General features: G+C 47.4%; 1 long non-coding RNA gene across 1 annotated transcript; it reads right to left on the reverse strand.

Annotated features, from left to right (window-relative positions):
* Positions 1-834: 834 nt before the first annotated feature.
* On the reverse strand, positions 835-15334 carry LOC139180349 (uncharacterized). Its single transcript, XR_011564618.1, has 4 exons — positions 14482-15334; positions 8014-8289; positions 5165-5285; positions 835-2030 (listed from the first exon to the last, which is right to left on the reverse strand). It is a non-coding gene; the product is annotated as an uncharacterized lncRNA (long non-coding RNA).
* Positions 15335-23364: the final 8030 nt, after the last annotated feature.

Below are 23364 nucleotides of genomic sequence, written 5' to 3' on the forward strand. Positions count from 1 at the left end.
TGCTGGGAGGGATTGGGGGCAAGAGGAGAAGGGGATGACAGAGGATGAGATGGCTGGATGGCATCACTGACTTGATGGACGTGAGTCTGAGTGAACTCCGGGAGTTGGTGATGGACAGGGAGGCCCGGCGTGCTGCGATTCATGGGGTCGCAAAGAGTCGGACACGACTGAGCGACTGATCTGACTGATCTGACCTGACTCTGATGTTTTTAACCTCATGATAAACCTTTACTCTGGACAGATCCTACAACTACATTGTGCTTCACGGTGCATCTCTATCCTTGTTTCTTCAACCAGCCCCCTCTGGGTGGACACGTGGGCTGTTTCCGAGGCTAGCCTTCTGTTACTCCAACACTGCTGCAGTGAAGACCCTCGTCCACTGTCATTTTGTGCAAGAGCAGGCACACTCTTAGAATAAACAGAGTAAATAATTGTGAGATCGAAGGGCATGGGCATCTGTGATTCTGATCAATGTTGCCAACTGCTCCCCAGCAGGATTATGCCATTTTGCACCCCCTCCAACAACAGACAAGATTTTGACAAAGGAACAATCCCTGTGAATGCTTCCGTTGTTTCCTCTGCTAGCTACTCACCCTCGTGTCTCCAAATGTTATGCCTAGCTGCTGTTTCTTTACTTTTACCGTATTAACCATATTTAAAGGTACAAATCAATGACACGAGGCACATTCACAGTATCCTGCAGCCATCACTACTTCCCATCTCCAGAATTCTTTCATCATCACAGAGCAAAGCTCTGTACCCATTAAACAATAACTTCCCATTCCTCCTCCTAGTTATCCTTATCAGTCCTGCCACTTATCCATGTAGCATGGTTTGAAGGGAACCAAGCCTCCTGCCAAGCCCCCTAAAATACTCCCACTTGCTCTCAGAACCATAACATCCTTGCAATAATAAGAGAACAGAGACTTTCATTGTATTATGAGAAATTAGCCTGGTAGAAAAACATTGCCCTGGAAGGGGAAACCAAAATCTTAAAATTATATGTAAAATCTCATTACACATAACTCATTTCTCTGTGCTGCTTTCCATGTAGGTTGGTGGGGACGAGGCTGAAAGGAGAGTGATGATGTTATATCTCATGACATGTGCGGCTAAGGGAATCAAAAGGGGAAGGCTGGGACTTTCTTGGTGGTCCAGTGGCTAAGACTCCATGCTCCAAATGCAGGGGCTCAGGTTCCATCCCTGGTCAGGGAATAAGGTCTCACATGTCACAACTAAGATCCTAAACGCTGAGACGAAGACCCAGTGCAGCCAAATAAATACCATTTAAAAAGTGGGTGCAGGGAAGGCTGAGCCAAAGTAAGCAAGCACATTTATCTGCCCCCTTCACTAAGAACAAGGCCTGGCTATCAGGTACAGAAGGGCACATTTACTTTTGCATTAGGCAAATACTTTGCTTCCTAAGCCCTGCAGTTCTGTAGGTACCTCCCTACCTGGACCACCCAGACTCTCCAGCCTTATCCAAATTCCTTGTTTCAAGCTCCAAACATCTCCCCCAAACTACAAGCCAGAGGGTTTAGGGGATAGAGAGAGAAGAGCAGGTAACAGTAAGTAGAAGGGATGCTGAGATCACGTGAATGAAGTGCTTATTTGAGGGCCTGGCACCTCTAAGTGCTCAGTAAATGATGATGGTGATACAGATGATGAAGACAATGATAATATAAACAAGAGAGAAGCTTCCTCCAGTGTCAGTGGCTTGCACGATGGCTCAGCTCCTAACTAGTGCAGCTGCTAACTTCCTTATTCTGACCTGGAACCTGTCCTCCTCCAGCTCTCACCCATGGGTCTTAGTCCTACCTCTTGAGTCACCTCAAATCTGATTACCCTTCCACACACACATACCACCTACCAGTAGGCTGAAGAGCATGATGGTGGTTCTTTCTGGCATCTTCTCTTCTCCAGTTGGAACATCTCATCCTCCTTCAGACATCCCTCCTAAAACTTGGTTTCTAGAGCCTCATCAGGTGTTTCGACAGGTTGGAACAAGGGAGGCAAGGAGAGAGTGGCTTCTATCACATGAAACATAGAGAAAGGAACATGGCTGAGGAGCAGGTAGAACTTGAAGGACCCAGAGACTGAAGAAACAGGATGAAAAGTAAGGGATTCTTTGGGTCATGGGCTCAAAGAAATGGTTCCTAAAATCTCACTCCAGAGTGGAGACACATGGGCACCAACACAGGACTCTTGGCTGGGTGAGCCCTGGACCAGGGGACGCCAGGACTTGATAGGCTGAGTCTCTGGAGATTCTGTCATTTAAGTGTGTTGTTTCTGAAGTTCATCTAAGGTTCCTGTGAGCTCATCTAAAAGTAGGATGTCAGAGAGACTCGCAACACCCTCTCAAAGCCACCATATTTATCTTTAGGTAGAGAATGCAGCTGAGATATGATGACTTTGTATTCCACATCCCCAGGGGTCAAGACCCACTTTGACCAGAAGAGCTCTCTCTCTCTCTCTTCTCTGTGAAAACCTGTTTGTGGGACAGGACAGAAGAGAGGAGCAACATGCCACAGAGCAGGAAGGAGACATTGAGTACAGCTTTCCTCTCTTCCCCTGGGAATCCCTGCAGCCTTCACAGCCCATGGGCCAGTGACAGCTTCAGCATCAAAATCTACTAATCAATAGTGGTTAATAGGCTGGCAGGTCCCTGCTGCTGAACTCCAATTAGATTATATGTCTATGCACATTTTTTGAGTCCTAGGTGTTCTTTCAGCTCAGATTATCCAAGCATGTGTTCACTGCCGCAGCTCAGCAGCTTAATTTCCTAAGCCTTCATTCATTCCTCCCCATGCAGAAAATCTTCTCTGTCCATGATCCTCACTCTTCTAAAAACCTCCCCAGAGCAAATGACCCATGAACACCCTCTTCTCTATTAAGTCTAACAACAGTTTCAAGAATGAAGGCACAAGTAGACTTTGACAAACAGAACACAGCACCAAGAAAGAAATCATGGCCACAGGTGTCCCCTTGAAGGGTGTCACCACACAACTGTGAGCAGAATAGCCATCGTTGACTCCCTACTTCTCCTGGTTCACTAGCCACAAGCTCATGTATCCAGATGCAAGATGCCTGATATCAGATCCCCATGATATCAGCAGCCTGGTTACTTGCGCATGCCGGAACAGATCCAGGTGGCCCGGTATTGGGGCCTGGAGGGTTCGTCTACACAAGGTACAGATGTGGAGGTCAAGTTCAGGTTCTGTGACCTCAGCAGGAGGACAGGTGTGGCTGCATGTAGCTAGTCTCACTCTTTCCCAGGTGGGGCTGCAACTTCTTCCTAGCAAAGTACCATCTTTATTGATGCTGCCCAATTTTTCTTCCCATCCACCTTCTCTTTTCTGTTTTGGCTTGGTAGTGACTGCCTGAGTTGGCGCTTATGAGTCAATTCCACCTACTTTTGGTCAAACTCCACTCCCGGCTTGGTGATCTTCCAAGACAAATGCAGAAGCCACAGGAGGCTGGAGAGGTGCCCTGGCGGAGAGCTGCCCAACAGAAGTTCAATTAATTTCTCAAGTCGCCATCAGGACCTCCAACACGGGAGCAGAGGTCAGCATCCAAGGCCTGGTGGGGCTCCTGGCTGGTGTTCTGGGTAGACATTCAGGATAGCAGGACCTCCTTACCTCTGCCTTTCAATGCGAGAGCCTGTTCCTGATTCCAACACTCATACACACGTGAGAGGGACAAAGCTTTTGAATTCTACTTATTTCCTAAGACAAGAGGCAGCGAGGAAGGCAGATAGAGAAGCAGATAGAACACTGCTTCAAGTCTGGCTCCAGTCCGCTTCTCACACTTAGGCCCTTCACTGTGCTCACCCCACATCTTCAAACTTATGCCCCTCCTGTTCCCCAGCACCCACAGTGGCTCTGGAATTTTTATATGAGAAGTTGAGAATCTGACTGGAAAAGGACCTAGGGAACTTGTTTTGAGTTGTTTATTAAGCACAGTATATTGAGGTTGAGGAAGTACTTCTTGGTGGTGACTGATGGACATGATCGGGGTAGCCCCACTGCCCGGCGATCACCACTCCAGTTGGCTGAGCCATTGTTCTCTTTCCTCTCAACTTATAACACCCATGCCATGGACCTAGCTTTACTCCTCTCCCTTCCTCCCCCTGCCCCAGAAGAACACTGCACAGATCTTCCCAGGCCCGGCTTCTCAGTGAGACCCAGTTAAACACATTCAATGAATACTGCTCATTTAATTGGCAGCTGGGTATGGTGCCTGGATGGATGCCAGGCATTGTCTGCTGCTGCTGCTAAGTCGCTTCAGTCGTGTCCGACTCTGTGTGACCCCAGAGACGGCAGCCCAACAGGCTCCCCCGTCCCTGGGATTCTCCAGGCAAGAACACTGGAGTGGGGTGCCATTTCCCTCTCCAATGCATGAAAGTGAAAAGTGAAAATGAAGTCGCTCAGTCATGTCCAACTCTTAGCGACCCCAGGGACCGCAGCCTACCAGGCTCCTCCATCCATGGGATTTTCCAGGCAAGAGTACTGGAGTAGGGTGCCATTGCCTTCTCTGAGACACTGTCTAACAAGCCCTAAATCTATTCAAGACTTCATGATTTGCAGAACTTTCACATTCACCATCTCCTTCAACTCTCACAACTATTTAGAAGAGAGAGGGTCATTATCCCACCTTAAAAATGAGGACAAAAACAGGCGTGGCAACACAGATTTTAGACATACAGACCTGAACTGAAAGTCCACCTCTAGCTGCTATTGCTCTGTGTGAGCTGGGACAGGGGTGAGTCTCGGCCTTTCCATGTATAAAGCGGAACTATAACTACCCACCTTGTAAGATTTTGGTTAGACCTAGATATAGCATTCAAGTGCCTCGCAAAGTATTTGGGATGGAGGATGAGCTCCTAAATGTAACAATTTTGATGATGATGAACATGGTGGTGGTGGTATCGGTGATGACAATGATTATGCTAACCAAGATGTTGGTAGTGATCTTGTTTATATTTTCCAACTTTTCTACGGATAATCATGACTACTATCATTTAAGGGAAAAAAAAAATGATTCGAGTTCTTTCAAATCCTCCTGATGAGGGCTTGATTCTTCTACTCCAGAAGCCGGCAGTCATAGGCAGGTGCTGCCTGAATGCCCAGCCAAGGCCTCATTCCCCTCACTTGGTCTCACTCACCATGTATTCAAATCCAGGTAATTTTGCCCAGCAGCTACTGGTGCTCGTGTAATTGTCCCCAGATTGTTCCACTGGCCTTTCTAGGAGGGAGCTCTTTATGATTAGTCCTTTCATCAAGATGCTGAAAGACAAGTGATTATTTGGGGGAATTACTTGTCAGCAAGAAGACAAAGCTCTGATACGACATAATAGAATCGCGTGTTAATTACAACCTGCAAGATGCTATCACATCGTTTCTTAATCCACAGCTTATTAGGCATTCCAACCTCAGCTGCCTGTCATTACTGTGGGCTCGTTACAGCACGTGAAGCAAACGGCATCTCAAACGAGGAAACTTCAGGACTGTGAGAATGCGTCCACGTGCAGGTGGTCAGCAAGCATCTTCTTAATGAACCTAATGTTGCCTTGGATCCCAAGTACCACCTGTATACCCACGAGGGCAAGCATGCCCACGCTTACACAGCGGCAGACACTCTCAGAACATCTTGTGAAAAATATCCAAATGCTTCCTGATTACATTTCTTCTGTTTTGCCTTCTCTGTTTTTTTTTTTTTTTTTTTTTCTCCTTAAGCAACTTGGAATGATTTCTTGAGATAGAAAACGAAAACTATCAATCAAGTATTCAAAATTCTCAACCAAGTGCCAAGCCTGCCGCAGACACAGGGGCACGAAAAAGATAACAGAGAAGGAGAACATGTGTCCTCATGGAGTTTGTAATCTAATTAGAAGGGCTCAGGGTCAACAGAACAAGGAGCAAAAGAGTGGCAGGAGCAGGAAAGCAGGCAGGTTTAATCATATTCCAAATATTCCTGGCCTTCTGAGAACTGAAAGAGCAGGGAGCATCTGGTGAGACCTAGGGGAGTAGAAACTGGGTTTAGTCTAGAGGAATGGGTCAAATAGGAAGCAGAAGCAGGGAGGATCCTATTCTGTAAGCAGAGGGAAAGGGAAGGGATGAAAGGGGTGGGGACAAGATGAGTGTATAAATCTTGATGAGAAATGTCATAGGGCTCCATAGTGCTAATCCGATGTCCTTGTTCTCTGGAGTAGATGAAAGAGTCGGGGGTAAAACAGACAGGGGTTAGGAAGCTAATGATGCCCTTGGACTCAGGAAAGGTTAAGGGGACCTGGCTCCTCCACTCTTTTATAGTTCAGAGCCCCATCGTCGAATTGGTCAGGACCCTTCTATGTCAATTTTATCCTTGACTAGGAGGTTTTCCTGCTTGCCGAGGGTGTCTGTATTTGGGGATTGCTTGTTACCCACAGCTTAAGAGGGACCAAATTCCTAAGGGCAGTGGCCTCAGGTTTTGTCCCTCATTGTCCATGTCAAGCCAAGTCATTTTAGGATGTAGCTACAGGGGGCCAGTGCTGGGTCAGGTCTCGGTGATGGGCTCAAGACTTACAGGGATTAAGGCGAGGCGGCAGACACCAGATTTGGTTTCACTGTGATCTTCACCAGGATATTGGATTGCGTTCAAGGAGGCACTAATGGAGATGAGGGCGGGAGGTGCCCAGCCCTTTGGAAAATAATAACCCCTGAAGATTTTCCATCCTGATAGTGAAATCCAGTCACCTAACGGTGGGCCACCACTCGGGATCGCTGCCCCACTTTGCTTGGTTAGAGGGAAGTCGACAACACCAGCAGGCCTCGTACCAGGGCCAGGGAAGGAAAAGGTCACCAGCAGCGCTGTCGCCAAGTCAGCATCCGGGGGGGAAGGAAGTCATCCACTGAGCCCCCAATTTCCTGAGCCCACGGACCCCCCAGTGGGGCAGGCAGAGGTGGCCCCCCAGACAGGAAGGGGTGCCGGGAGACCCTCCTGCCAGCTTGTCCACCACCTGAACACCCACATTAGTGATTCCTTCTCCACAGACAACCTGGGGGCGGGGGGCGGCTTTTGGGCTCCAAGGACCACTTCAGTGGTGTGACTATCCACAGAGGCACAGGAGGAGAGCTGTGGTTGACCGCGAGGCCTCATGGGATCAGAAGCCAATCTGGGCTCAGGAAGGGGATGAAAAAGTAGCTAAACTTTATTACCATTTCGTCAAGGTCAGCATTCAGGGAACGTGGCCTTCGGGGCTGCTGACTCAGATGTCACCCTCTAACAGAGAGAGCCTGGGCTTAATCCCCCCCAGCTCTCCCTACCAGACCAAAGTATTTACCCAGCTCGCTCAGAGCTCGCTACAGCCTCCCTTCGGCCTTCCCCCGGGGCCCCGCATACTCCTCCAGCTTGCCTTCCGGACAGCCTCACTGGTTCCATCCCCTGGTGGGACCCAGTGCTGCCACTCTGGATCCCTCTGTCTGCTTTCGAGCACACAGCGAGGGGCAATGAAGGAGTGAAGGCATCACAGCCCGGGGCTGGGACTCCAGCTCTGACACTGGTGAGCGGGGGGCAGCTTGTGACCCTCACTGTCTGAGACTCTGTTTGTGGACATCCTTAGAGTTGACTGTCAAGCTGTGGTGAAGACTAAGTGAATGTGATGTAGGTGGGTGACCAGCCTCTGGCGGGCCACACAGTAGATGCTAAATTATTTCTCGCTCCAGAATGTGGGCCCCTGAGGGTAAGGACTGCGTGCTTTTCCTCTTTCATTTGCGCCATCCCTACGTGACTAGGACAGGGCTGCGTGTTCCGGGAGCGCCAGTGGCCAGCACTCAGAGGTTTGTGTTACCCTCCAGAGAACCACCAACCCAGGGGGCCAAAGCAGCATCACTGTCTGGGCTCCAAGACGCGGCCGCCGAGGCCTGTTTATCTGGGTAATGCATTAGGAACTGTCCAGGATGCCACCCTTCTCACCCACCACCCCCACCACCTCCAGCCCTACCCCATGTTCCCAGACCCCCTACACCAACCTACCCTTTGCTGGCAGGGGCAAAATCAGTGGCAGCTTCTGGGGAGCACAACTCCACTCACCCATTCCCTTCTTCCCCCTGGGCCAACAGCTTCTTTATAAGGCACATGTCATCATCAAGATGGAAAATCTCCAGCGCTGCTTTCCAAAGGGTGGCCAACCAAGCGGCAGCACAGCTCAGTGGAAAGAGCCAGAGGCCATGGCAGGACCGCACTCTGCCACGTATTAGCTGAGGAACCTCGAGCCAGCGGCCTAACTTCTCTGAACCTCTGTTTCCATATCTATAAAAAGAGAAGGAAAAGAAGGCAGGGTTTTCAGTGAAAGGATAGAGTGAGATAATGTATACAAAAGGGCTTTGTGACCAGAAAGGGCTGTTGAAAAATGGGAGGCAGAGTTGTTAAGGACATTTTTTTTTTTTTAACTGAAGGATAATTACTTTCCAATATAGTGATGGTTTTTGTCAAACATGAATATGAATCGGCCATAGGTGTACATGTGTCCCCTCCATCCTGAGTGCCCCTCCCATCTCCCTCCACACTCTCTCCCTCCAGGTTGTCCCAGAGCAGAGAGACAGCCTAAGGTTGTCTGCCGTGGGGTCCTTTCGTCCACTACGTACTGATTGTGTGTCTCCTATGTGACAGGCAGGGCACGAGGCTGGAGGGTAACAGGAGGACCTGTTTCTGCCCTGGAAGAGCTTCTGTTCTCATGGAGGAGACAGACAGTCACTATACTCTATGCCATGGGATCAGCGCTGTGAAGGGTGGAGCCGCGGGAGGGGAGGGAGCTGAGGAGGCTGGGGTTACTGATATACAGAGCGTGCTCAGAGCGGGCCTTTCCTGCAGGACTGCCTGTCCTCCGGAGCCCTCCCATAGCAAACTCCCTGCCTTCCTCTGGGACAGTCCGACAGCAGCCAATAGAGGGCGAAAGACTTCCTCCTACTGGCTGGCAGATTCTTGCCACCAACATCATGGTTGAACGTCATTATGGAAGTACAAGCCAGTGCAATTAGGTAAGGAGAAAAACAGGAGGCAAGTCCATTAGAAAAGAGGAAGCAGGTGCGATACGATTTCCAGATGATATGACTATACCTGCAATTCAACTGAAAAACATTAAAAGCAAAGCAGAGAACTGAACTGAGCGGTTTCTTCTTATACAAACAACAGCCACTTAGAGAGTCTACTGGAAGAAAGGTTCTTATTTATAACAAGAAAAATAATAAAACGCCTTAGAACAAATTTCACAAGAACTGTCCAGGAGTTGTATGAAAAAAACTTTGAACAATCGACTGAGGAATTTTAATAATATTTGAATAAATGAAAAATTATAAATTCTTGAATACAGAATCTCAGTGCTGTAAAAATTTCAGTTTTCCTCATTCAAAGCAATTCCAGTTAAAGCAGCAATATGATTTCTTTCGACAAGACAAACTTACTTTAAAGTTTATCTGCAAAAACAAAGATATGAGACTTGTCAGGAAAATGATGGGGGGAAATGAAAACAGATTTCCTCACCAGGTATTTATAAGTATTCATTGTAAATCTACAATAACTAAAAACTTTGGGACAGTGCATTAAAAGACAAACTCAACAGAAGCAAGTCCACATATAAACCCAAATGCATATTGGAATTTGGTATAAATAAAATGCAATTCAAATCAGTATTAAAATTAGATTAATCAATCAAATGGTATGGGAATCAGCCTAATTACTGGGAGGATGGGGGAATGAAGCTGGAAACTTCACACCTTACATTGAAATAAACTACATATGGGCAAAATTTTAAAGAAAAATGTAAACCCTGGAAGTTCTAGAAAGATACACATTTGACTTAAAAAATAATCTTGGGGTAGGGTGATTTTCTTTTCCTGGCATAACACAAAACCCAACAGTTATTGGAGGTGAAAAAAAAAAGACTATGTAAGAAAAATTCTCAATCTATATGGTGAAAAAATAAATAGCAAAGAAAAGGTAAAAAAAAAAAAAAAGCACACATATTTAATTCAAAAATTAGAAAAGGCTACTTGCTAAGTATTTTGTGTACCAGTTAGCAGAAGCTAACTACTAGATAGACCCTAAAATGTATAATGGCTCCAGCTTAGTGGTTTCAATGAACAGCACAGTGCAGGGCAGCTCTCCTTGGCTTCATCCAGAGGCGAGGCTGGCAGGGGTCGTGTCAGTTTCGACCACTGGCATCGCTGAGGAGGGTTGCTGGGAAATGCTAATGGGCTGGGGTCCACCCACTAGTGTGTATCATCCCTGCTCGCAGCCCACGGGCTGTAGCTCAGTCACAAGGCACCGCCTACCCTGAAAGGGGCTGGAACATGGAGCCCTAGCTGGCAACCTCCTCCCAGGAGAATGCCACACATCAGAAGACAGAGTACACTTTCCTTCGACAAATACTCAACCATCGCAGCCTCACTGTGAATTTATGTCACACATAGAAAACCAAAGGGCAGATATTGTTAACTTAAATACAGCTTCACAAATCCGTTTAAAAGACAAGCAAAGGATATGAACTTACTCTTCACAGAAAAACAAGTGCCAGTACTCATGAAACACATGAAAAGTGGTAAACCCCACTCAAAATTAAAGAAATTAGAATAAAAACAAGATACTAAATTTTATCAGATTGGTAAAAATGAAAATGTTTGGTAATAGGAGGTGTGCAATACACACTCTTACATATAGTGGGTGGCAGTATAAATCAGTGTGACAATCTTGGAGAACAATTTTCAGTATCAATAAAAAAATTTTAAATACATCTATCTTTTGTTCGACCCAATTCCAAACTAAGAAATGTGTCCTGGAGATAGACTGATTGTGAAGGCTCATGGAAGCATTTGGTATACTAGCCAAAAACAAAACAGGCAAAAACCGGGAATAATTTCTTTGGCCACAGATAAGAAACATGGGGGTTAAGATACATGGTACAATGGACACTATTCAATATATAAAATGAATGGTGTGGAACCATTTGTGATCACGTAAAAAGATGTTCAAAAAACCCAGAAGAAGCTCACCTAATCAGTCTTTTCCTAACAGACTTTCCAAATCATTTGATACTCTTAATGCTTCTGTAGAACCCACTATATGATGCCCACAACCCACTCTCCAGCATTCCAAGACTCTTCTTAGAGAAGGATGATTAGAAGGAATCAACGTGTGTTTGTTCTCAAACACATGTGTGCCAGTCATACTTGTTATTGCTAATTCGTAACTAAATACTATAAAACAATTAAGGGGACTTCCCTGGTGATCCAGCGGTCAGGATTCCAATCATGCATTGCAGGGAGCACAGGTTTAATCCCTTATCGGGGAACTAAGATCCCACGTGCCTCATAGTGTGGTCAAAAACAAAACAAAGCAAAAAAACTGAGTATAAAAGTGAGTCATTTCTATGAATGCTAAGGTGAATGCCTTGAAAACGCTTGATAAAAGTGTGCTTCTAAAAAAACCCAAATGATGCCAAAATAGGTGTGAGTGAGACAACTATAAAAAATGGTGGGGGAGGGTAATAACTACTTTGGAGGATCCTGTCATCACATCTTCCAAAATATCTTTAGATTCTCATTCCGCATTAAAAAACTGAAGCTGCAAATTGTAGATCACGTGTTACGAATGTGGTTTTCACTGAAGGCAGCAAAGGATGGCACTAAGCTGATTGCGCACCCCAGAGAAGGGCGTTCACCCCCCTGTAAGTCCATCTGCTGCTGTTTGATGAAATGAAAGATTCAATGATACATTTTGTAGCTGTGATAATGTTATTGTTATGTTTGGTTGTTTTACAGAACCCTTATCTTTTAGAAATGCAGTACTAGTTAGCATGGGCTGCTGTAACCAAATACCACACGCTGGGTGGCTTAGGCAACAGGAATTTCTCTCTCACAGTTTGAGAGACTAGAAGTCTGACATCAAGGTCCCGGCAAGGTCAGTGCCTGGTGAAAGCACTATCCTTGGGTGACAAGTGGCCCCCTTCTCAGCAGATACTCACATGGCCTTTCCTTGATGCCTGTCACTGGAGAGAGAGGCACGCTCTCTGATGTCACCTCTTACAAGGGTGCTAATCCCATCATGAGCATCCCACCCTCGTGACCTCAGCTAACCCTAGCTACTTCCCAAAGGGCCCATCTCCAACAACCATCACCCTGGGGGCTAGGGCTTCAACATTTGAATTTTGGAGAGACACAGTTCAGCCTGTAGCAGATGCAAACAGAAATATTACAGATGAAGTAAAATTATTTACATCTGAGATTTGCTTCAAAGTTAATAGTAGGTTGGGAGAACAGATATAAAAGAAACAAACTTGGCTACAATTCATAAGAGTTAGATGATGGGCACATGAGGGTCATTATACTATTCTATTTTGTATATGTTTAAGATTTTCTGCAATACAAAATAAAAAAACAAAGTAATATATGCTCCTACTGACTAAATTAGTAAAACATTTAAAGTATATATATATATATAATTTTTATAATTACCATCTTAAACTGCTCTTTAACCAGTATCCATTACATCATTAAAGGAAAAATAAGCGGGCATAGATCCAGTTATTATGCTGCACATAATATGTTAGTAATATGCATCTGGAGCATATGTAAGTTTTACCCCAACTCTCAGGCACAAGCAACATTATTTTCTTTGGTACTTTTCTGAAGCCAGACTTAACCTGTTCAGAGTCCCCATGCTGCAAGGGTGATAAGAATGTTAATCTCTGGCATTCTGGGACTTCTTGTCTCATCTGGTAGACATTCAGTGAAAGAAATCATTGTTATCTTCCTCCCCATATCGTCCAGACGGCAATAAGAGACTGCAACACCCCACTCCCTTCTCCTAGCGCCAGAGGAGAAGCAGCCTTCCTCAAGTCGAGCCCCAAATAGCAGCCTCCACTGCCCATTTCTCCTGGCCCCAGTCTTCACGCAGGGCACCTGCAGGGCGTCCTGAGCCTCAAGAGGTTTACAGGGCAGGTCAGGACTTCCTGTTCAACCACTGCACAGGTGTATCTGAGAACTTATTCTCCCCACTCAGGAGGCTGAGAAAGGCAGCTGAGGAAAAGATGCAGCAACAAAACTTGCCTGAGTCATTAAGGGTCTGTAAGGCCCTGCAAGGGACTTATCTTGGGGAAGCCCTTCTGCCCTTACATGTCTCTCCCAAATACTTTTTTTTTTTAAACCACTGATAGTTTAGAAAAGTTCTTTTCAGCTTCACAATTTACTATTGGTAATGTCATGCACATCTTCAGAATTGTTACATTTGGGGAAATCTCTATCAAGGCTCTGTCCTACATCAGCTGAAAAATGGCAGGACATTTCAATTTTCTTAGATGTACAAGTTGGTGGTTTTACATGGGTTCCAAATTACCTTTTGAAATACATTTTTTTCAGCCTTCAGCCTGTGTTTTCTAAGAGATATCAGTTAAAACGCTGCTTCCTTGGGGGAAGAGGATGCAAGGCTACCCTCTTTCTTGGAAGTAGACATTGGTTTGTAGGTGGGAGAAAAAAAGAGAACCAGCCACTGCCAAATGCCTACTGTGTGCCAAGCTGTGGACCTGAGACCCTTTCCAGTGCACATATTCCGTCTTCTCTACAAGGCTGGGAGGTAGGGATTATCATCAACTTACTTCTAGATGTTAAAAGGGAACTAGTCAGATGCACGTGCTGGGACTAGGATCTGAAGCCAAGACCATGTAGGTATCCGGCTCTTGCCATGGGAACACAGGCCCTGGGACCACGGGCAGCCAGCAGTTCACACGGCGGGAACTTTTCCAGTCCCTCTGCTGGGCTGAGCACTAGTCTAGGGGACCTGGGCCCACCTATATTTTCTCCCCATTTTTATTTAGAAAGACTTCATCATCTGCATTGTTTCGGGCAGCAACCAGAACCATCTGACCATGGGCAATAATATATTTTAGGAATAATGAATAAAAATTAAAATGTGCAAGGCAGCCACTCACAGTGCCTGGTCCTTAGTAAGTCTTTAATTAGTTACAGCTATTAACATAATTGTCAAGAATTCCTTTTTCTCATTCCTTCTTTCCTTCCTCCCATGAAAGCATTTCAAACTGCAAAGGTTAACTGGCTCCTTCTGCCTCCCAACTATCCAAGTTGGGCTGCTAATGAGCAGATGTTCTTGGAGATCAGAGGGAGCTGGGGAGAGGTGAGACAGGGGCTGCATACAGTGGGTCCCTCTGGGAGACACACCCCGCAGGCCCTGACCATCTGGGGCTGTGGAAGGAACACCTCTTCTCAACTGCACAGCCAGAGGGCTGGCCTGCATCTCTGCTTCTCCCACTTGTTGGCTATAAACTTTGACTTAGCTGGGTCTGTTTCCTGCCTGTAAAATAAAATGGTTGGACTGGGTAGCATTTACTCTCACATTCAGCCCATTCATTCAAGAGGTGTTCCCCAAATGCCTACTAGGTGCCAGCCTTGAGTAGGGCACAGCCAGGATCAAGACTCATCAGGCACCACCCACCTGCTGCTTTGCAGAAAGCTCTCACAGCCTGGGGTCTTGGAATCTGAGGGTCCTTGATGTGTTTCTCCATCCTCTGACTCCTGTTCAGAGGCACTTCCAGGGTCTGGTCTCAAATGACAGAAAGAAAAGTACTGAAAACAGCTGTTAATGGGCCACTCGCCCTCCACAGGGAGAAACCTGGAAGACGTGCCCCGCCCACCCCAGTCAGGGAGAAAACGGCCCCAGACCTACAAGTGGCCTGCTCCCTGCCCAGCGAGACTTGGGGTTAAATCCCAGGTTTGCATTAGGGAAATGCAAGTCAAGCCCACACAAGGAGATACAACTTCCCACTCACTAGGATGACTAAAACAAAAGAACAGACAATGACAAGTGTTGGTGAGGATATTGTGAAGCTAGATTTCTCAGACAGTGCTCACGGGAATGCAAAAGGGTACAGCTGCTGTGGAAAACAGTCTGTCCCTTCCTCCAAAAGTTAAATACGGGATTACCATGTGACTTGGCAATTCCACTCCTAGGCACATACCAATGCAACTGAGAACACACGTCCATGCAGAAACTTGTATACAAATGTTCAGAGCAGCATTATTCACAATAGCCAAAAATGAGGAAACAATCCAAATATTGATCAACTGATGAATAGCTGGATAAAACTTGGCATACTCCTACATGCGTGCTAAGTCGCTTCAGTTGTGTCTGACTCTGCGACCCTATGGACTATAGCTCGCCAGGCTCCTCGGTCCATGGGATTCTCCAGGAAAGAATACTGGAGTGGGTTGCCATGCCCTTCTCAAGGGGATCTTCCCGACCCAGGGATTGAACCTAGGTCTCCCACATTGCAGGAGGTTCCTTACCATCTGAGCCACCAGGGAAGCCCTATACCACTATTGCTGCTGCTGCTAAGTCACTTCAGTCATGTCCGACTCTGTGCGACCCCAGAGACAGCAGCCCAACAGGCTCCCCCATCCCTGGGATTCTCCAGGCAAGAACACTGGAGTGGGTTGCCATTTCCTTCTCCAATGCATGAAAGTGAAAAGTGAAAGTGAAGTCACTCAGTCATGTCCGACTCCTAGCAACCCCATGGACGGCAGCCCACCAGGCACCTCTGTCCATGGGATTTGCCAGGCAATGGAATATTATTACTCAGCCATAAAAAAGAATGAAGTTCTGATGCATGCTACAATATGGATGGCCCTTGAAAACACTATACTAAGTTAAAGAAACCAGACACAGAAGACCACATAGTGTATGATTCCATTTCTGTGAAACGCCCAGAATAGGCAAAACCATAGAGTCAGAAAGGAGATTAGTCGTTTCGGGAGGAAATCTATCCCTGAAATGTATCTGGTTGAAACATGGTCATGGTACTAAAACCTGACCACACCAGGGATTGCCTGTTTAAAGGATTTCCTTATAGAAACTCTTCCTACGTGAAGTGCATAATCACCTAGTAATTTACCTTTCCTTCCTCCAGCCAAGCTTTCACATCATGACCTTGCTTCAAGCTGCTGTTGCCATATTCTGGCACAGGCTCTGTTCTTAACAGGGCATCCCCCTGCTGACTGCATGTTGAAAAAAAAATTTGAAAACACTTTTCCAAGTTATAAACAAAGACCCGAATGAAACCTGCTTCTCTGTCTCACACTCTGATAAACTGACTCCCCCTACCTACCCCTTCTATTGCAAGTGCCCCTGGGCCAATCAAATAAGAACAGGCTCCATCTCAGAGGCCTGTGTAAGAAGGCAGACAGCCATCCTTTCAGTTCAGTCCAGTTGCTCAGTTGTGTCCGACTTTTTGCAGCACGCCTGGCTTCCCTGTCCATCACCAACTCCCGAAACTTGCTCAAACTCATCACCATCATCGAGTTGGTAATGCCATCCAACCATCTCGTCCTTTGTCATCCCCTTCTCCTCCTGCCTTCAATCTTTCCCTGCATCAGGGTCTTTTCCTGTGAGTTAGTTCTTTGCATCCGGTGGCCAAAATATTGGAGTTTCAGCTTCAGTCCTTCCAATGAATATTCAGGAAATCCTGATTTCCTTTAGGATTGACTGGTCTGATCTCCTTGCAATCCAAGGGACTCTCAAGAGTCTTCTCCAACACCACAGTTCAAAAGCATCAATTCTTCGGTGCTCAGTTTTCCTTATAGCCCAACTCTCACATCCATGCATGACTACTGGAAAAACCATAACTTTTACTAGATGAACATTTGTCGGTAAAGTAATGTCTCTGCTTTTTAATATGCTGTCTAGGTTGGTCATAGCTTTTCTTCCAAGAAGAAAATGTCTTTTAATGGAATCCTATTTTTCAAAATAACATTTAGCTTACATGAAGCCAGGCCCAGACTCAGAAGTGTGGAGGTGGGGGCTGAGGGTGGGTGGGGGAGGCTCTGGGGAGTTTGGAGATGGAAGCCTAGGAGCAGAGCAGGCTTTCTCTGCGGGGCCAGCAGGTACCTACAGTGGAGTCCATCTCCCTGCTCGGACAATGGCTGTTGAAAGCCCACCCTGAGAATCACACAGGAGTTGAACAATCCTGTTTAAGAGTGAAATCCTGTAAAAGTGAAGGTGGGAGGAATGTCAGAGCTGCAAGGGACCCTCGCAAGGGTTCGCCAGCCAAGCACCTTATTTTACAGACGGTGGAACAGGGGTCACAGGCGTCTTTCCCTGGCCATGTGAGGCTGCAGCGGAAGGAGACAACCAAGGGCAACAACTGGTCCAAGTCGGGGGAGTGATGTCCATACAAGCAGGTGTTGGATGGAAGCACTTAGGAGCAGCCTGTTCACTTTTTAATTCATTCTGGATTTTTTTTTTTTGGCTACTCTGGGTCTTCACTGCTTTGCATGGGCTTTCTCGAGTTGTGACGGGTGGGGGCTACTCTTCATTGCTGGGCTCGGGCCTCTCACTGCGGTGGTTTCTCTTGTTGCAGAGCACAGGCTCCAGGTGTGAGGGCTTCAGTGGTTGTGGTGCACAGGTTTAGTTGCTCCACAGCACGTGGAATCTTCCCAGACCAGGGATCGAACCCATGTTCCCTGCATCGGCAGGAGGTTTCTTATCCACTGCGCCACCAGGGAAGTCCATCTTTCCTAATGATCTTAAGGGAAGTCTTTTGGGGAGTGGATCTCTCTTTATCATCTAACTTGCTATCTCCATTTTGACCCAGACAACAAGGCAGACGATAGTACCCAGCCAGGATTTGATAACACTGTTTTAGATTGTGGTGGTGGCTGTGATGATGATTTTAACCATTACCGTCTATTTATGCCATGCGATTCTGGTTGTTGTTCTGATTGCAAGTTTTCTTTAAACAAGTATTTGTGTCCAAAAGAAAGAATTAAAGAGAAAATATATATATATATATATAATTAAATGGGTACCCGATATTTCAAAAGTCTGCAGGACGGTACATGGAGGGGAAACACGAATCTAGTGCTAGCCTACAAGAGTTGTGTGAACTGGTGCTGGTCACACAACTGTTCCTCCTCTGAAACACACACACACACGTGGTCCCTGCCAAGCGTCTATCCAGTCTCAGCCTGGATATTACCAGTGATGGAGCCTTTACTAGCTCTCTAGTGAGTTTCTACAGTCTAAGGTTGGAGAGCTCCAGCTACTCAAAATGAGAAAGTGCTTATTTCATGTTTCTCAGCAATAACAACCCTTCCCACCCCAACACACCAGCCCTGTTCCCCCCTTTTGTTGAATGGGTAGGATTTGGCCATCTGCCTGTGCTGTCTAGCGCCAAGCTCTGGGGGTCACTGGTGCCCAGAACAGGGCAAGTCTGAGTTTCATGACAGGTGCTTGGTGACTCTGAGGTCCCAGATGGAGGGAAAGAGATTTTTCTCTCTGAGTTTGCATTTGGGTTACGGGAAGGGAGAGGCCAGGCAGGCAAGGTGGCCTCCCGCCGCCGTGGCTGGCCTTGCAGGCGCAACCTGGCTGTGTGCTGGGAGTTCTGGGGCCGCAGAGGGGCTGTGTCAGCCCTGAAGAACACAGAACAGAAGGGCTTCCTAAATTTGGGGGAAGCCTCTGACACAGAGTAACCCTGAAGCTCCTGGGTCAGCCCCCAAGGTTCTCGCTCACACACATACACGCACACGCACACGCACACACACACACACACACACACACACACTCACTCATGAAATCCTGCAACAGGAAGCAAAAAAGGTCTCCCTTTCCACTACTTCATCATTTTCAAGCCTGGCCACCTGGCCTTTTCAGGGCTCCTCCCGCTGCCAGGCGAGTCCTTTGAACCATCCCCGTCCGGGGCCTGCTTCTGTGCCGTCAGCTTCAGTGATCTGCCAACTCAGGGGACTCTTCAGGGCACTCCCAGCTACAACCTTCCTGACTTCCTTCCTTGCCCGCCTCAGTGTCCTTGCTGCCCTCTCTGCCTCACCTGTGATCCAGGTCACAAGACTCTTTTCTCTCATCCTGACCAACAGACAGCAGGAGGTGATGGTTTCCAGGCTTTGCAGAGAGGTCCTGCCTGCTGGGCAGTGGAGCCGTTCCCCACCCTGTCTGATTGCTCAGGAAGCCTCCAGCACCACACTGCACCCTCTTCCCAACTCCTCTGTTGTGGGGCCTCTTCCTTCACCCAGGAAAGGTCAATTAAGGTCATGTCATTCTGCACCTCTCAGGAGCCCCTGGAATCACAGCTTCTATCCTTCCAGCTGGCTTTTGGCACATGCACGCCTTCTCTGGCCACCCCCAGGGGACAACAGACACTGGGAGAGTCTGGCCTCAGGGCAGGCTATGTACCCATGGGAATTTTCTAAGACTTGGGGATAATATTCATGCAAAGAGGTGGATTTTGTATTTCCTTCTTGTTTTTCAACCTATCTGAAACAAAAAGGTAAACCATGGCTCCTCACCAGAATTTTAAGCCAAAAGTAATCTAGAGCTCCCACTTTCCAGCTCAGACTTGATTCAAATCTCCTGTACCCCTCACTATAGGGTCAGAGCCACCAGCGACCAACTAGGTGGTGTGACCTGGGAGCAATGTCCACTGGCCTCTGACAGTCCTTAGAAGGTGACAGCCCCTGCCTTCCCTGCCTGCTCCCATCCACCTGGCAATCCTGCAAATGGTGGCAGAAAGCCTGCACTGGGGGATGCCAATCAGACCCTCCTAGAAAGGGACACAGCAGGAATTATGTCCAGCCCAGTCCCAGGGGCAGGCAGAAGGGTGCAAGCTCCCTGAAGGTGGGCCACCTTCAAACTCCCAAACACCCGTTCTACTCCGTGTTGCTTGTCAGATGTAGGAGAAGCTGAGAGGTGGAAGAAGAGAAGGTAGAAATTGTTAGACCCAAGCCTCTCTTGTTCTCCTGAGGAGACTGAAAGATGGGTCCCGATCTTTCAGGGGACCCTTGGCAATGCCCGTCAAAGTCTCCCATAAACAGGCAAGACTAATTTATGGCTAAAATAAGTGATCTATACAGCAATTACAGGGACTTTCCTGGCTTAGACTTGGAGCTCCAAATGCATGGGGCCCAGGTTTGATCTCTGGTCAGGGAACCGGATCCCACATTCCACAACAAAAATCAAAGATCCCACATGTCTCAACTAAGACCTAGAGCAGCCAAATAAATAAATATTAAAAAAAAAAAAAAAAACAGCAATTACCTCTGGGGTTGGCGGAGGAATGACTGGGACAAGGCATGAGAGCATTTTGGAGTAATAAGATTCATTATATGCAAGTTTTACTGCAAAAGAAAAAAAAAACCAACAACAACCTGTAAACAGATATTAAACTCTGAAGCAGCCCAGTCCAACACAACACTCTTGGTGAAGGAAGTGTTCTGTGTCTGTGCTGTCGTCAGTCTCCGAGGCATCAGGCGATGCCAGGACTCAGGTGTTGGGATCTAGTACCTGATTTACACACAGGCTCTCCGGCATCCTCCCAGCCCTGAGACCAGCAGGGTAGGGTGACCTTCTCATCAGAGACCAAGGTGGTTGTGGACACAGAGTGGGTGGGCGCCTTGCGCAAGGTCACACAGAGATACAAGATTGCCAAAGGCAGGAAACTCCGACTCTCCCTTTTCTGAGGTGGAGTCCTATCTCCCTCACATCCCAGAGAGAGAGAAAAGCCTTAGAGCTTGGAGAGTAAGGAGAGTCCCAGAGGCTGGAGAAGCCTCGGGAATCTCAAGATGTCAGAGGTTCTGAAGGCCCAGCATACAGAAGACAAACTTCTGTCTGAAGGAGACAAGCTTCAGTCTAACAATGGCAATGGTTTTAGTCTATTCTGATATTTTCAATGTGCAAAGGCAGTTTCACACACGGAGTCTTTCATCCCATCCTCACAACTTGGAACAGAGCCTTCCTCCTTCCTTCTTTCCTTCCATCCAAGTGGTGGCAACAAAAAGATGTAGGGGTATAACATTCAGACTCTGGAGTCAGAGTGTCAAAGGTGACTTCTGATTTTCCAAGCATCCGACTCTGTGTCACAGCTTTGTAACTGACAAGGCGAGAACTGGAGTCTGGCAGGGGCCACTTCAGAAGCCCAGGAGACAGAGTCCTAAAGAGCTGAACTGGAGCTGATCAAACGCCATAGGAGAGGGGAGCTGGAGTCATCAGACCCCTCCTGAGACGGGGTGGAGTTGTCAGACCCCACAGGAGAGGGGGGTGGAGCCATCAGCAGGGCCCTCCTCTCTCAGAGCAAGCACCTGAGCTGTGTTTTGCACTCACCTCTGAGGTCTCTGCCCTTAGAGAGGGATTACCTTTAGCTCGTGGATCTCCCACCTGAGATGGGATGTCACACTCCTGGCTTCACCCTACTGAGGTGATGAATCACTAGGATCATCACCACCATATTTGATGATCCATCTCCTCCTGCCCAGTAAGCAGCGTGCCAGGCTTTTCTTCCTGGAGGCTGTAGTCAAGAGGGGAGCTTGACAGGATCAAAGTGATGTAGGGCCAAGGGACTTAAATGTAGACCTCCCTATCTTCCCACCAGCCTGTCAGGGTGGAAGATGGAAAATCAGTTGTTAGTAAACCGTGTGTGTGTGTGTGAGAGAGAGAGAGAGAAAGTCTTTACATCACACATCATTTAATTTGATCCTTACGAAACCCTAAAGGAACAAGTATTTTTTATTCCTATTTCTTGAGATGAAAATTGAGTCAGAAGGGGCTCAATGATCTACCCGGTCTGGCTGTATTAAATCTTGGTGTGTGCTATTAGTACCCCATCAATTATTATATGCTTGGAGAGTTCCCTGAAAGTACCACTTTTAATCAAAAAAGGGCCTTGTTGAAGTCTCAGCAAGGTGTCTGTCTACAGGGTCCTCCTGGCTTCATTCTCTTGGTCCAGGACCCAGGACTTGCCACTGTGCCAGTCCTCCGAAACACCCTCCCCTAGTTGATGGATGACACACTCAGCTCGAGGGGATAGGTATTAGGGAGACCCCACTGTGCCAAGCACTGGGCCCAGGTCATGAAGGGAGAGGGTGCAGGCTGGGGATATAAAGACACACAGAGGCAGAGGCTGACTCCAGAAGATAAGAGGCATGTAGGAGCTTAGATGCCAGCACTCCAGACTGAGCTATCAATCATGTCCACAAGTGGGGAGAATGATTTGTTGGTGTTTGGGCTGCAAAGGTACCGCCTTGTAAGTCTAAGTGAGATTCTGTGTCTTAATTATGGTAATAGGTCTCATTACAGAGCACCTCCTGTTTGCCAGGGGAGAAGGAAATAGCAACCCACTCCAGTGTTCTTGCCTGGAGAATCCCAGGGACAGGAGAGCCTGGTGGGCTGCCTTCTATGAGGCTGCACAGAGTCGGACATGACTGAAGCGACTTAGCAGCAGCAGCAGCCTGTTTGCCAGATCCTGTGCTAAGTACTTTATATAGCATAGCCTTGGCGAAGCCTCAGCTGAATTGACAGAACCTTGCAAAACAGATGCCTCTATCATCACCATCTTACCCAGGAGGAGGTTGATGCCTGCCAGGAATCCTCCTAGTTTGGCTTGGAAGTGGTGGAGCCAGGATTTGAACCAAGGCAGTGTGATTCCAGAGCCGCGTGCTAAACTGCCAATGTGGGTCTCACGCTGTTGAAGACCTTTTTCTGAGCCTGTGTGTACCTAAGACATGTATGGAAATTCAAGGAGCATCTCATTTAAAACTTAGATGATTCGCTTTAGCCGTGAAGGTATAGATAAAGTCCATCCTCATTAGTTTACTAATCCTGTGCCCTTGTCCAGATGAACGCTTTGGCCACGTTTTTGTCCATAGCAGCGATGTAAATCAAACAAAACAAATCCTTGTCTATTCGAGCATACAGAGTCCCAGTTACCCTCTAAGTGCTGAACTTCATAGTTTCTCTTTGTGGTCAGTTCAGAGGACCCCTAGGCTGGACGTCACATCATGCCTGGGATGTATCACCTAGTGAAGGGGGTACGGGGGCTTCAAACAGGGCTCTGTCCTCTAGCAGCCTGTGTCCTAGGGTAATCATGTCACCTCCATGCAGCCTCCTCTAACCTGTCAAATAAAGCACTAGAGCCCTGCCCTGCCCTTAGTACAGCAGAGATGACACAGCTGATAATAATGATCTGATAACAGATAACTCTATCACTGATTGATCATTTGCTAAGTGCTAGGCACCGTTCCTCAGAGAAGGCAATGGCACCCCACTCCAGTACTCTTGCCTGGAAAATCCCATGGATGGAGGAGCCTGGTAGGCTGCAGTCCACGGGGTCGCTAGGAGTCGGACACGACTGAGCAACTTCACTTTCACTTTTCACTTTCATACATTGGAGAAGGAAATGGCAATCCACTCCAGTGTTCTTGCCTGGAGAATCCCAGGGATGGGGGAGCCTGGCGGGCTGCCGTCTCAGGGGTTGCACAGAGTCAGACACGACTGAAGTGACTTAGCAGCAGCAGCAGCAGGCGTCGTTCCTGCCTT

The sequence above is a fragment of the Bos indicus genome, chromosome 28, assembly GCF_029378745.1.
Source record: "Bos indicus isolate NIAB-ARS_2022 breed Sahiwal x Tharparkar chromosome 28, NIAB-ARS_B.indTharparkar_mat_pri_1.0, whole genome shotgun sequence".
NCBI classification, from domain to species: domain Eukaryota; kingdom Metazoa; phylum Chordata; class Mammalia; order Artiodactyla; family Bovidae; genus Bos; species Bos indicus.